General features: G+C 50.8%; 1 long non-coding RNA gene and 2 other non-coding genes across 3 annotated transcripts; all 3 read left to right on the plus strand.

Annotated features, from left to right (window-relative positions):
• TRNAY-GUA lies at positions 5,309 to 5,398 on the plus strand. Its single transcript is given in 2 exon segments — positions 5,309 to 5,345; positions 5,363 to 5,398. It is a non-coding gene; the product is annotated as a tRNA-Tyr (tRNA).
• Positions 6,221 to 7,923, plus strand: LOC108638486. Its single transcript, XR_001919833.1, has 4 exons — positions 6,221 to 6,590; positions 6,891 to 6,960; positions 7,066 to 7,254; positions 7,823 to 7,923. It is a non-coding gene; the product is annotated as an uncharacterized LOC108638486 (long non-coding RNA).
• Positions 11,443 to 11,532, plus strand: TRNAY-GUA. The gene is given in 2 exon segments: positions 11,443 to 11,479; positions 11,497 to 11,532. It is a non-coding gene; the product is annotated as a tRNA-Tyr (tRNA).

The raw sequence follows: 12,934 nt of genomic DNA on the forward strand, positions 1-12,934 counted from the left end.
GCCAACACTTGTCCTCGATGCCAGACCATTGAGAATACCATCTCCTGTCAAACCAGGGAATCCTCTCCACAAAGGTAGAAAGAAAATATTTTTACTGAAAAACTACTAAACCACATTGCAATGTGCATCACAAGAAATGCACCAAATAGACTGCAAAGACAGGATATCATTCAGTTTGGGCCGCTGTAATAATACATCATGGAGTGCCAGGGAGGTTTGAATAATAGGAACATTTCCCAGTTTGAGGAGCTGTAAATCCAAGACCAAGATATTGGCAGCTTTGCTTTCTTATGAGGCCTCTCCTTGGCTTGAAGCTGTCCCTCACATCTCCAATTAAGGACATCAGTCATCTTGAATTAAGAGATCTACCTTTATGACCTCATTTCAATCTTAATTTACCTCCTTAAAGGCCCTATCTCCAAATACAGTCACATGAGGGCTAGGGCCTCAACATATGAGTCTTGGGGCAGGGGGAATGACACAATTCACCCCATAACAATAAGAATGTTGCCTGTTATATAGGCAGGCAGATACAACTTATTACATATATGTCTTCAAGATCTTGTCCTCAATAGGAGGACTTGACAGCACCATTTGCTACACAGTTCATCCTAAATTCAACTGGTAATTGGAGTGGCCATCCGTGTGCCTTTACCCAAAAGGAAATAAAACTCGTATCTCCATGGCAAGCAGGTCGTTACAACATGGAGCCAGCCACTTTAGCTAAATTCCCTGAGGTAGGGGAAGATGGGGCACTTCCTTAACGTTCACACTTCAAGAAGATGGCTTCAAAGGCCCACAACAAACATTCTTAGGTTGCAACACTGACAAAAGATTTATTTAGCTGTTAAAAACACTATGTATCTATATATCTCAAAAGGACAGATCAGGTATTTGCAATTTTTTAAGAAATGGTGAGGACTTCCCTATTAGTCCAGGGGCTAAAATTCCACACTCCCAATTCAGGGGTCTGGGTTCCATCCTATTCAGGGAACTAGATCCCACACACTGCAACAAGGATCCCGCAAGCCAAAACTAAGACTGGCACAGACAAAAACAAAATAAAAGAATAAACAGTTTGAGAAAGAGGAGTAAATATTGTTCCCTGTTTTGCACAGGGGAGTTTGTTGTTGTTGTTGCAAATTTAGTATTCATCGTCCATTACACATGTTACATGTCCCAGTGCCTATGGGGCTGAAGAGCCTGGGCCAGAACTTGCTTGGATGGTGAAGTGAGTGAAAGGCTCTCAGTTGTGTCCGACTTTTGGCAACCCCATGGACTATGAAGTCCATGGAAGTCTCCAGGCCAGAATACTGGAGTGGATAGCCTTTCCCTTTTCCAGGGGATCTTCCCAAGCCAAGGATCAAACCCAGGTCTCCCACATTTCGGGCAGATTCTTTACCAGCTGAGCTATCAGGGAAGCCAGGATGGGGAACAGCAACATTATCACTAGAGGAAAGGTCCACATCAGGATGGTAATTCCAAGTCTTACGATGGCAGTCTCCTATTTCTTCCTGAGCAGTCAGGAGACTCTCTATACAGCATCTATGAAAAACATTAGCAAATGGCCAGGGTCTTGCCTGGTCTTCTGAATCCATCGAAAGCACAAGTCCCTTGTTTTGGAAGGGACTCATAAACAGGCCTTCGCTGTCATCACATGCCTACATCTTGAGAGTGGGGATAATGCTGTCCCAGCCCCTTCTGAAGGCCTAGAATTTGTCCACGGCTGTGTATTATATACTGTCTACGCGCCAACCCTCCAGGACAATCTGATCACACGGACCACAGCCTCACTTAATGAAACTAAGTAAGCTATGCTGTGTGGGGGCACCCAAGACGGTCGGGTCATGGTAAAGAGGTCTGACAGAATATGGTCCACTGGAGAAGGGAATAGCAAACCACTTCAGTATTCTTGCCTTGAGTAACCCCAGAAGTGAAGTGACGTCGCTCAGTCGTGCCCGACTCTTTGCGACCCCGTGGACTGTAGTTTATAAGGTTCCTCTGTCCATGGAATTTTCAGGCAAGAGTACTGGAGTGGGCTGCCATTTCCTTCTCCAGGAGATCTTCCCGACCCAGGATCGAACTCAGGTCTCCCGCATTGCGGGCAGATGCTTTACCGTCTGAACCACCAAGGAAGCCCACCTCATGAACAGTATAAAAAAACAACTTGCACAAGATAACAAACAAATCAACACTGTTAAAAAGCAGACGATCACAACCTAGTAAAGTATGTGACAAAGAGAAAACGTCAGACAAGCTAAATCGTACGTATATTTCAGTTCAATTGCTCAGTCGTAGCTCCTTAACACACCACAAACTGCAGCACGTCACAAAACCAAACTCTCTATTCTCTTCTCCAACTCCCAGAATTCCACCAACACGGACGTAGTCACTCAGCAACCCTACTCAACTCTCTAAATTTTCCCCAACATGCATTTAGATCCCGTGAAACTACTAGTATATAAAAAAACTCAACAAGAGTTCAACGAAACTACGAACACCCCCTCAAAAAAAAAAAAAAAAACCACAAGCTGTTCTTAAAACCAAAAAAAACATTCAGGGGAAAGCGCGAACGCAGTCCCCCACTACCACAAATTATGCAGTCGAGTTTCCCACATTTGGGGAAATCGCAGGGGTCAGCACATCCGGAGTGCAATGGATAAGCCTCGCCCTGGGAAAACCACCTTCGTGATCATGGTATCTCCCCTGCCAGGTAAGTATGAGTTGCTACCCTCCCACCGCCCAACACGCTCGAGCTCGCCCCACTCTGCACGCACGGTCACTTCTCTCGCACCACCCCCGCACACTCAGCCCCTGCGCGCCCCTCGGCCCGGCCTCGCCCACCCGGGGAACAACCTCAGGAACCTCCGCGTGTGCACACGCAGGACACCGAGGCCCGGGAGGAGCGGGACCAGCAGCCTCTGCGCGCCGCTCATCTACATACGCCACGCCCCCTGCCGGGATGTCCCGGATGTCATGTTCTTCCAGGCCGGGGCGCAGGACCTACTAACCCCACCCGAGACTCGCCGGTGTCTCGGGAGGGGAGCGCGCGGGCGAGCGGCGACCAGTCGTGGGGGACATGGGAAGACGCGAGCTCGCGGTGCCCCGCAGTTGAGGGGGTGGGTCGGGGCTCGAGTCTGGTCTCTCCTTCCTTTCAGCGAAAAATAGCCCATTTTTGCCCTCGCCTCTCTGAACTCATCTTCTAGTCATGGAAAGCTCAGGAAAGACCTATTTGCCGGTTTACATTAAGCGCTAAAGCCCTCTTAATAGGAAAGCGTGGTAATGTTTCTTCACGGTGTCTTTTTAAGTAAAAGTGACGAAAGTGCTTCGGGATATGTAGCCTATCCTAGTGATGCTGGAAGGAAAGCGCGGGGTCCTATTGCAGAGAGAAAACCAGGCGAGAGCGCGAGCGGTCGCCTCCACCGCACCAGGCGGGGGCTCCCGGAGCGCGGTGCTCGGGGTCAGGAGCCCTTGCCCTTGGGCCTCGCCCCCGCATCCCACCCCCCACCCCCGCCTGCTGCCCCAACGGGCAGACACTGGGCGGCCCCCCAGGTGTCCTTCGGTCCTTTCCGATCTGACGTGGTCGAAGAGAAACACAGCAGACCGCAGAGAAAGTGGTCAAAGAGACTTTATTCAGTGAATACTGACAGCAGGGGACAGAGCTGACCAGCTGCATTCCGGAATGGGCGAGGGGAGCGGAGCGTTTTAAAGAGAGGATGAGAGGGAGGGGGCTCAGAAGAGGCAGCAGTGAAACACCACCGGTCAGTAGAGAGGCAGGCCAGCCGTGTTTGTCAGCGGGCAGTTACTGAAGTTAGGTTGGGTCCTCGCACAGAAAGTGGGAGACAGAGGCCCTATCCTTCTTGCTTACACTTCAAAGGAATGGCTCCCAGCCCAAAGAGAGACTCTTTGGACTAAGAGAAAACCATCTTCACAATTGCAAGCCCTTTTAAATGAATGCTCTAACAAAGGGCAGTCAAGCGACCTTCCTGGCGGTTCAGTGGTTAAGACTCTGAGCGCCCAATTCCAGGGGCGGGGGGGCACGGGTTACCCTGGCCAGGGAACTGAAATGCAGCATAGCGCGGACAAAAAAAGAAAGGAAGAAAAAGTATGACAGGGGCCTGTGTTAGGTGTTGGACTTACTCAGAGGGGTCGTTTAAAAATTATTTTTAATTGAAATATAGTTGTTTACAACGTTGTGTTAGTTTCAGGTGTAAGGCAAAATGTTTTAGACGTCATATTTTAGTTAGAGAAAGGGGTGTGGAGGTGGGAGAAAACTGACAATAGACACCGTGGGCAAATTAATTAGTATGTTAGATGTTAACAGCTATGAAGAAAGAAAAAAAAAACGAGGAAGGAAAGGAGATGCGGAACTGCTATAAGGAGGCAGGTTGCTGTGTTGATTTCGGTAGTCAGGGGAGGCTCTCTGGAGAAGGTGACAATGTGAGCAGACTGGAGGGAGGAGGGGGATGGGCATAGGGCTGTCTGGGAAGAGCATCCCTAGCAAAAGGTCAGTTAGAGCAGTGTCTGGAGAATAGCAAGAAGGTCCTGAGTACAGACCAAAGTTTATGAATGGCACCGAGACTGAGAGAGGTGACTGCGTGGGGACAAGAACTGAGGGAGGGTCGTTGTAGACCTTTGTAAGGGTTCAAGTCTGAGTGAACCAGAAGTTTCCAGAAGAGAGGCAGCTTCATCTAAACCCTCCACACCCCACCCCCACCCCTCTTCCACAACTCCTCTAGCAAAGGAGAGAAAATCATTCTGGCTGTAAAGGTGGCCGAGCGAAAGCAGGGAGATCCATAGGAAACCTGCAGAATGCAGGCAAGATGATACTGGCTTTGAAGGGTGGCACAACGTGCCACAGCAAATAATACCATTTTGACCAAAGGAGTAGTTTGAACTGACGGCACTTAAAGAGCACCAGGTGGCTGGCTAGGCGTTTGGCAGCCGGCTCCCCGGTGCCCCTCTCCTCGGCCCGGCCTCCCGCATCATCCATTTCTCGAAGCCTCTCCCCTAGCCCTCTTCCCCGCTTTCAGGCCGCGGTCCCCACTTGTAGAAAGAGGGACGGCGGAGAGGAAACGAGGCATCTTGAAACTCGGCGCCCGGATGCCGGCCACCACCACGCCCAGGCCGCAGCCACCCCGCAGGATTGCCGGGTCCTCGCACCCTCACCCGGCGCCCCGGCGGTGAGCGCACCGGTCTCTTCAAAGGGGCTTCCGACCAAGCCGGACGGTCTCACCTCGGGCGTCCCAGTGAGGTGTTGCGGCATTTCCGGAGAAAGTAAGGTCCCCGGCCGCTTGGTGGCGCGCACCCTTCGATAGCTCAGCTGGTAGAGCGGAGGACTGTAGATCCGACACGTGTGGTCATCCTTAGGTCGCTGGTTCGATTCCGGCTCGAAGGAGGTGCTGGTTGCTTTTGCTCCCCAGTGCAAAGCAGAGGAGGTTCTCACCAGGTGGCTGACTTTAGTGCTGGGTCCTTACGGCTACATTGGGAGAAAGAGGTTGAAGTGGAGAGAGCACCCAGAAGGAAATTGGCTGGACTGTCATCAGGAAGGAGCAACTTCACTTTGGGGACAGACTGGTTTGGGTGTGGGTACAGAGAACAGTAGGGAGTGGTACTTTCTCCCTCCCTTCCTGTGGGAGGGAAACTCCAGAGACTCTGCTTACAGTTGGAGTCCATTACAGAGGACTCTACACTTGAGCCTCCGCAGTACTTACCCCAGTTAGAGAACACAGTGTGTCTTTCTGCCTCCCCGCCCGGGATTAGCCTTGACTGCAGGCATCTGACTCCTCCTTATCCCCCCCGCGCCCCAGGTCCCCCGACCTGAAGCCTCCACCTTCACTGCCTCGCACCACGTGGCCTACTTCGAACCTTCTGCCAAACTGCGCCTCAACGTGGATGAGGCCTTCGAGCAGCTGGTGCGGGCAGACGGGTGAGCTGAGCCCCCTTCCCGTGATCCTCCTCCTGCCCTAAGCCCCTACTCCACCCAAACTCACCAGCCGATGGCACTGTGGCTCTCTGAAACCTCAGGGGTACAGGGCTGCCGTCCCCGACCCCTGAGACCACAAGCCCTCTTTTGGTTGCAGGAGGAGAAAGGGAAGACAGAGGATGAGATGGTTGGATGGCATCACCGGCTCAATGGACATGAGTTTGAGTAGGCTCCAGGAGTTGGTGATAGACAGGGAAGCCTGGCGTGCTGCAGTCCATGGGGTCGCAAAGAGTCTGTCACTACTGAGCGCCTGAACTGAACTGAACTGCCTCTCAAACTGGAGACTGTGTTTCTGCTTTGTCTTCCTCTCCTGGCAAACTCCTGTGGTCACCCTCACCACCACCACCCCCACCCCCCGGCCCTGTTGGTCTCAACCCTTCTAATCGTCCCACTGCTAATATGCGCCGACCTGGAGTCTTTGGAGTCTCCCTGGGCCTAAGGGGCTGTGCCACTGCAGTCTAACCAGTGCCCTTCCAGAAAGGTCTGTTGCTTTGTGGATGCAGAGACCCCAGCCTTGAATGATACCATCTGTAAAGACCAGCAGTTGGGGCCAAAAGAAAGAAACTTGGGCCTTTGTTGGATCTATTCCCGAAGGGATGTGGAGGTGTGCAATCCTTGGGGACCTGGATTTGGGGAAGTTGGAAGGGGTGTGGGTTTTGATGACCACATGGCCAACTATTCTGGTCTGGGTGTCACAGAGACTGGCAGGGGGCCTCTGAGGCACTGTCCCCCAACCTCAAAGGGGCAGAGGTGCCTGCTGCCTGGTCAGGGAGTGGCAACACACTGGGCTGAGGGAAGGTGGGCTAGCAATCTTGGGTGGTGGGCACACACCCAGTGGGATCTGAAATGTTTGTAGCATCCAATCTGGACACCCGTGCTCTCTGCCCCTCCCTCTGGATTCCAGCCCCCTCTCCAGGAAGCCCACAGAACCTTGACCTCTTCCAGGAAGAAGCCTCCTATGCCCAGGAATTGGGGTAGGTGGGCGAAGAAGGGCAGCCAAGCCTGGATACCTATTGGCCTAGTTAAGCCTGGATGTGCTGATTGCTTTGAGCCTGATAGCCTTCCCCATCACTCCACAGGAAGCCTCGCTGCGACCCGAAGTCATGGTGGGCAGGAGGGCGAAGGGGCACATCAGCTTCCACGGGAGGTGAGGCTCTTAGGAGAGGAACATGCAAGCCTGGAAAAGTGAAGAAATGTACGGTGACTGATTTGGGGGCATATCAAGCGCATAGGAGCCAGTTTCAAAGGAGTCCCACTGCCAAATCAGGGTATGATAATAATGGAATATAATCCACTGAGTAGGTACAGAACTTGCTAGCACTGACACACCAGTATTCATCAACAAGAGGACTCAGATTTTAGTCTCTAAATATCATTCTCCAGCAAAAGGAACCAGGGCCAATAAAAGGAACTACTTAGCCACTTTTGGGGATATTTATCTTCCTTTGGGCATTCTCTTGTACATGTAAAAAGTCTGCCTTTTGGGGGGGCCTGCACAGCTTTGGGGATCTTAGTTCTTTTATCAGGGATTGATGTCCCACCCCATCAGTGAAAGCCTGGAGCCCTAAACACGGGATCCCCAGGGAATTCCCTCCAGGTTCGTTAAAAAAAATTTATGTATTAAACTAGTTGAGTTACAATCTTGTGTTAATTTCAGGTGTACAGTTGATTCTTTTCCATTATAAATTATTATGATATTGAATATAGTTCAATTGCTATGTAGTATATTCTTTTTTATATAGTGTTCTACCTATTAATCCCATACTCCTAGTTTATCCATGCCCCCCCAGCTTTGTTTTGTGATTGTTTTCGTTTTATAGACTTTTTTTTTTTCAGATTCCAGATGCAAGTGATAGAAGACTCTTTCTTGAGAGTCCCTTAGACTGCGAGATCAAACGAGTCGATCCTAAATGAAATCGACCCTGAATATTCGTTGGAGAGACTGATGCTGAAGCTTCAATACTTTGGCCACCTGATTCGAACAGCTAACTCATTGGAAAAGACCCTGATGCTGGTAAAGATTGAAGGCAGGAGGAAAAGGGGTGACATACAGGATGATGATGAGATGGTTGGATTGCACCACCCGCTCAATGAGCAAGGAGTTTGAACAACTCTGAGAAACAGTGAAGGACAGGTAAGCCTGGTTTGCTGCAGTCTAAGTGGTGGCAAACTCGGGCATAACTGAAACAATAAATGACTTTATAAATACTATGTGAGATATTATATGGGTCTATTTCTGATTTTTAATACTACAAATGCCAAAGTTTGTTTTAAAACGTTCATCATCCAAACAAGAACCCCTCTTTTCGAAAAAACCCCACAGTTGTTAGAAAAATGACAGGTGCTTGCAAAAAAAATGAAACAGAAATGAGGTAAAATCAAACACACGACTCAAAAGAGTTCGTAGTTGTATCAACCAAAGGATCATAAGGCTTCAAGACACAAACTATACAACAGCAACAGAACGAAAAACACTGGAAAAAGACGAAGTCCAATAAACTCAAACATAGTGTAGTAAGTTAACTATCACATTTTATCAATTTTACCTATTATTGGTACACTAGACTATCAGGAAAAGGGCGAACGCAGTCCCCCACTACCACAAATTATGCAGTCGAGTTTCCCACGCTTGGGGAAATCACAGGGGTCAGCACACTCGGAGTGCAATGGATAAGCCTCGCCCTGGGAAAACCACCTTCGTGGTCATGGTATCTCCCCTGCCAGGTAAATACGAGTTGCTGCTCCCCCCACCGCCCAACACGCTCGAGCTCGCCCCACTCTGCACGCACGGTCACTTCCCTCGCACCACCCCCGCACACTCAGCCCCTGCGCGCCCCTCGGCCCGGCCTCGCCCACCCGGGGAACAACCTCAGGAACCTCCGCGTGTACACACGCAGGACACTGAGGGCCGGAAGGAGCGGGACCAGCTGCCTCTGCGCGCCGCTCATCTACATACGCCACGCCCCCTGTCGGGATGTCCCGGATGTCATGTTCTTCCAGGCGGGGGCGCGGGACCTACTAACCCCACCCGAGACTCGGCGGTGTCTCGTGAGGGGAGCGAGCGGCGACCGGTCTGGACCTGGAGTGGGAACCTGGGAAGACACGAGACCGCAGTGCCCCGCAGTTGAGGGGTGGGTCGGGACTCGGGTCTGGTCTCACCTTCCTTTCAACAAGAAGAAAATATCAGCCCTTTTTTTGCAGTTCCCTGTCTGAACTTATTTTCTAGTCATGGAAAGCTCAGGAAAGACCTATTTGCCGGTTTACATTAAGCGCTAAAGCCGCCTTAATAGGAAAGCGTGGTAATGTTTCTTCACGGTGTCTTTTTAAGTAAAAGTGAAGAAAGTGCTTCGGGATATGCAGCCTATCCTAGTGATGCTGGAAGGAAAGCGCGGGGTCCTATTGCAGAAAACCAGGTGAGAGCTCGGGGTGCTCGGGGTCAGGAGCCCTTGCCCTTGGGCCTCGCCCCCGCATCCCACCCCCCACCCCCGCCTGCTGCCCCAACGGGCAGACACTGGGCGGCCCCCCAGGTGTCCTTCGGTCCTTTCCGATCTGACGTGGTCGAAGAGAAACACAGCAGACCGCAGAGAAAGTGGTCAAAGAGACTTTATTCAGTGAATACTGACAGCAGGGGACAGAGCTGACCAGCTGCATTCCGGAATGGGCGAGGGGAGCGGAGCGTTTTAAAGAGAGGATGAGAGGGAGGGGGCTCAGAAGAGGCAGCAGTGAAACACCACCGGTCAGTGGAGAGGCAGGCCAGCCGTGTTTGTCAGCGGGCAGTTACTGAAGTTAGGTTGGGTCCTCGCACAGAAAGTGGGAGACAGAGGCCCTATCCTTCTTGCTTACACTTCAAAGGAATGGCTCCCAGCCCAAAGAGAGACCCTTTGGACTAAGAGAAAACCATCTTCACAATTGCAAGCCCTTTTAAATGAATGCTCTAACAAATGGCAGTTAGGCGACCTTCCTGGCGGTTCAGTGGTTAAGACTCTGATCTCTATGCGGGCAGGAGTTACCCAGACCAGGGAACCAGAAATGCAGCATACAGAAGCCAAAGGAAAGAAAGAAAGAAAAAACGGAGATCAGGGGCCTGTGTCAGGTGTTAGATTTTTTGAGACAGTATTATATATACTGTAGACTCTATTCGCATGTTATTACAAAATAATGAGTATAGTCCTGTGTGCTATACAGTAGGTCCTCTTTGTTTATCTGTTTTATATATAGTAGTGTGGATATGTTAATCCCCAATTCTGTCTTCTCCCCACCTTTCCCCTTTAGTAACCGTAAGTTTGTTTTCTATGTCTGGGATGAGACAGACATTTTAATGGGGGTGGAGGCCAAGGCAGGGACAGGACCTTATGCTGCTGAAAGCCAGGCTTGAGTCTGGTCAGGTCTCTTAGTGCAGGAAATGGTTTGGAGGGGTTGCTACCTGCTGCGAACTCTATAGTTCTCAACTTAAATGCTCTATTTTGTGACCAAAGAAGATAATTCTCCACATCCCCCTGGGCAAACCTTGGCTCCTGGCCCCTTCTTTTATATCCTGATCTCCTCTTTGACAGTACTGGGCACTTTTCCACTCAACAACTATGTACTGAATGCCAGACACTGTTCAGGAATTTGGCAACAAAAAGGCCTCTTGATATTCCTATTTTACTTAGAGAAAGGGGTGTGGGGTGGGAGAAAATTGACAAGAGACACAGTAGGTAAATTAATTAGTATGTTAAGAGCTATGAAAAAGAAAAGAAAAAAACCAAGGAGGAAAAGCGGATGGGAGTTGCTATAAGGAGGCAGGTTGCTATGTTGATTTCGGTGGTCAGGGAAGGCTCCCTGGAGAAGGTGACAGTGTGAGCAGACTGGAGGGAGGAGGGGGCTAGTCATGGGGCTGTCTGGGAAGAGCATCCCTAGCAAAAGGTCAGCTAGAGCAGTGTTCAGGTGGGACTGGGTCTGGAGAATAGCAAGGAGGTCCTGAGTACAGAACAAAATTTAAGAGTGGTACAGAAACAGAGAGGTGACTGCGTGGGGACAAGAACTGAGGGTCTTGTAGACCTTTGTAAGGGTTCAAGTCTGAGTGAACCAGAAGTTTCCAGAAGAGAGGCAGCTTCATCTAAACCCTCCACACCGCACCCCCACCCCTCTTGCCCACACTCCCCTAGCAAAGGAGGGAAAATCACTCTGGCTGTAAAGGTGGCAGAGCGAAAGCAGGGAGATCCAGAGGAGACCTGCGGAATGCAGGCAAGATGATGCTGGCTTTGAAGGGTGGCACAACGTGCCACAGCAAATAATACCATTTTATTCAAATGAGTATTTTGAACTAACGACACTTAAGAGCACTTAAACGGCACTTAAACGCTCTCTTCAAAGGGGCTTCCGACCAGCCCGGTCAGTCTCACCTCGGGCGTCCCAGTGAGGTGTTGCGGCATTTCCGGAGAAAGTAAGGTCCCCGGCCGCTTGGTGGCGCGCACCCTTCGATAGCTCAGCTGGTAGAGCGGAGGACTGTAGATCCGACACGTGTGGTCATCCTTAGGTCGCTGGTTCGATTCCGGCTCGAAGGAGGTGCTGGTTGCTTTTGCGCCCCAGGGAAAGGCACCCCGCCACCGGCGCCTCTGCCCCGCCCGACACCCTGCGGCAGCGCAGCCTCCTTCCTTCTTGGCCAGAGGCGGGAAAGCCTTTCGGGGACACCCTCACAGCCCCGCGTTGGCCGTGGCCTGGGGTCTCGCCTGCACCGTCTCCAGCCCGTAGGCCACGCACAGGCCCACAGCGCAGTAGCTTCGGCCGCGGGCCGAGCCCTCTCTGCTTTTATTCGCTTTCCCACCCCGCCCCCCCATCCCTCCCCCACTCCCGCCCAGGCCCACCAAACGGCAGCTGTGCTCCAAAAGCCCTGGAGCGAGGCCGACAGGCACCCAGGCCAACACAGAGTCAGGGACAGCGGGGCACCCTTCCTGAAACCCCCTCAATATCGGCTCAGTCCCTAGCTCTGTCCCCCAAGGAAGGTCACAGTCTCTGTTTGTCCCAGTACAGCCTTTCAACCTCCCAACCTCTGTCTCTCCGACCCTGCCTTTCATATGGTCTCTGCAGGCGCAGACTCAGGGAGACAGAACACCTTCCTAACCATCTTAATCTATTTGTGGGGCAGAGCTACCACCCGAAGATCTTCGGAACCACTGCTAATGGAACATTCGTAAATGTGATGGAAACAGGAGACTGAAAAGTAGGTGCTCATCAGGACTTGCTCTTATTTGCTGTCCTGAGACCACCATGAGAAGACTGATTTAGCCTATTGGAGGATGAATTATGGGAGTGAAGATGAAATATGTCTGCTGAGGCCCTTAGACCAACCTGCCCCAACTGTCGGACAAGTGACTGCAGCTGTATAAGTGAGCCTACATCAATGCCACAGAACTGCCCAGCTGAGCCCAACTGCAATTGATAACCCAAAGGATGGTGGGCAAATAACATGGTTGCTATTTTTTAAATTAATCACTTTATTTATTTGCCTGAGTCAGGTCTTAGTGATCATTGCCTAGGCTTAGTTTCTCTGCAATTTTTAACCATGGGACCAGGGAAGTCACCCACATGGTTACTATTTTAAATTGCTAAGTTTTACAGTAATCTGTCACACAGCAGTAGATGACTGTTACACCACCCTAACCAAATAATGAATGTTAGCACCATCAATAACTGAACAAACTGGCTTCACATGCTTCCAGTGTGATGCCCACAGGAGAACACTGGATTAACTTGATAGGGCTATCATAATAAAGTACTACAATCTGGGTGGTTTGAAACAACATAAATTTATTCTTTCACAGTTACGGAAGTTAGAAATCCAAAATCAAGGTGTCAGCAGGACCATGCTCCCTCTGAGATTCTGGGTAGATTCTGTCCTTGCTTCTTCCTAGCTTCTAGAGGTGACAGTCAATCTGTGACTTGCCCCTACAAGTCACTGCAAGACCA

Source organism: Capra hircus, chromosome 21 (assembly GCF_001704415.2).
Source record: "Capra hircus breed San Clemente chromosome 21, ASM170441v1, whole genome shotgun sequence".
In the NCBI taxonomy this organism is placed as follows: Eukaryota; Metazoa; Chordata; class Mammalia; order Artiodactyla; family Bovidae; genus Capra; species Capra hircus.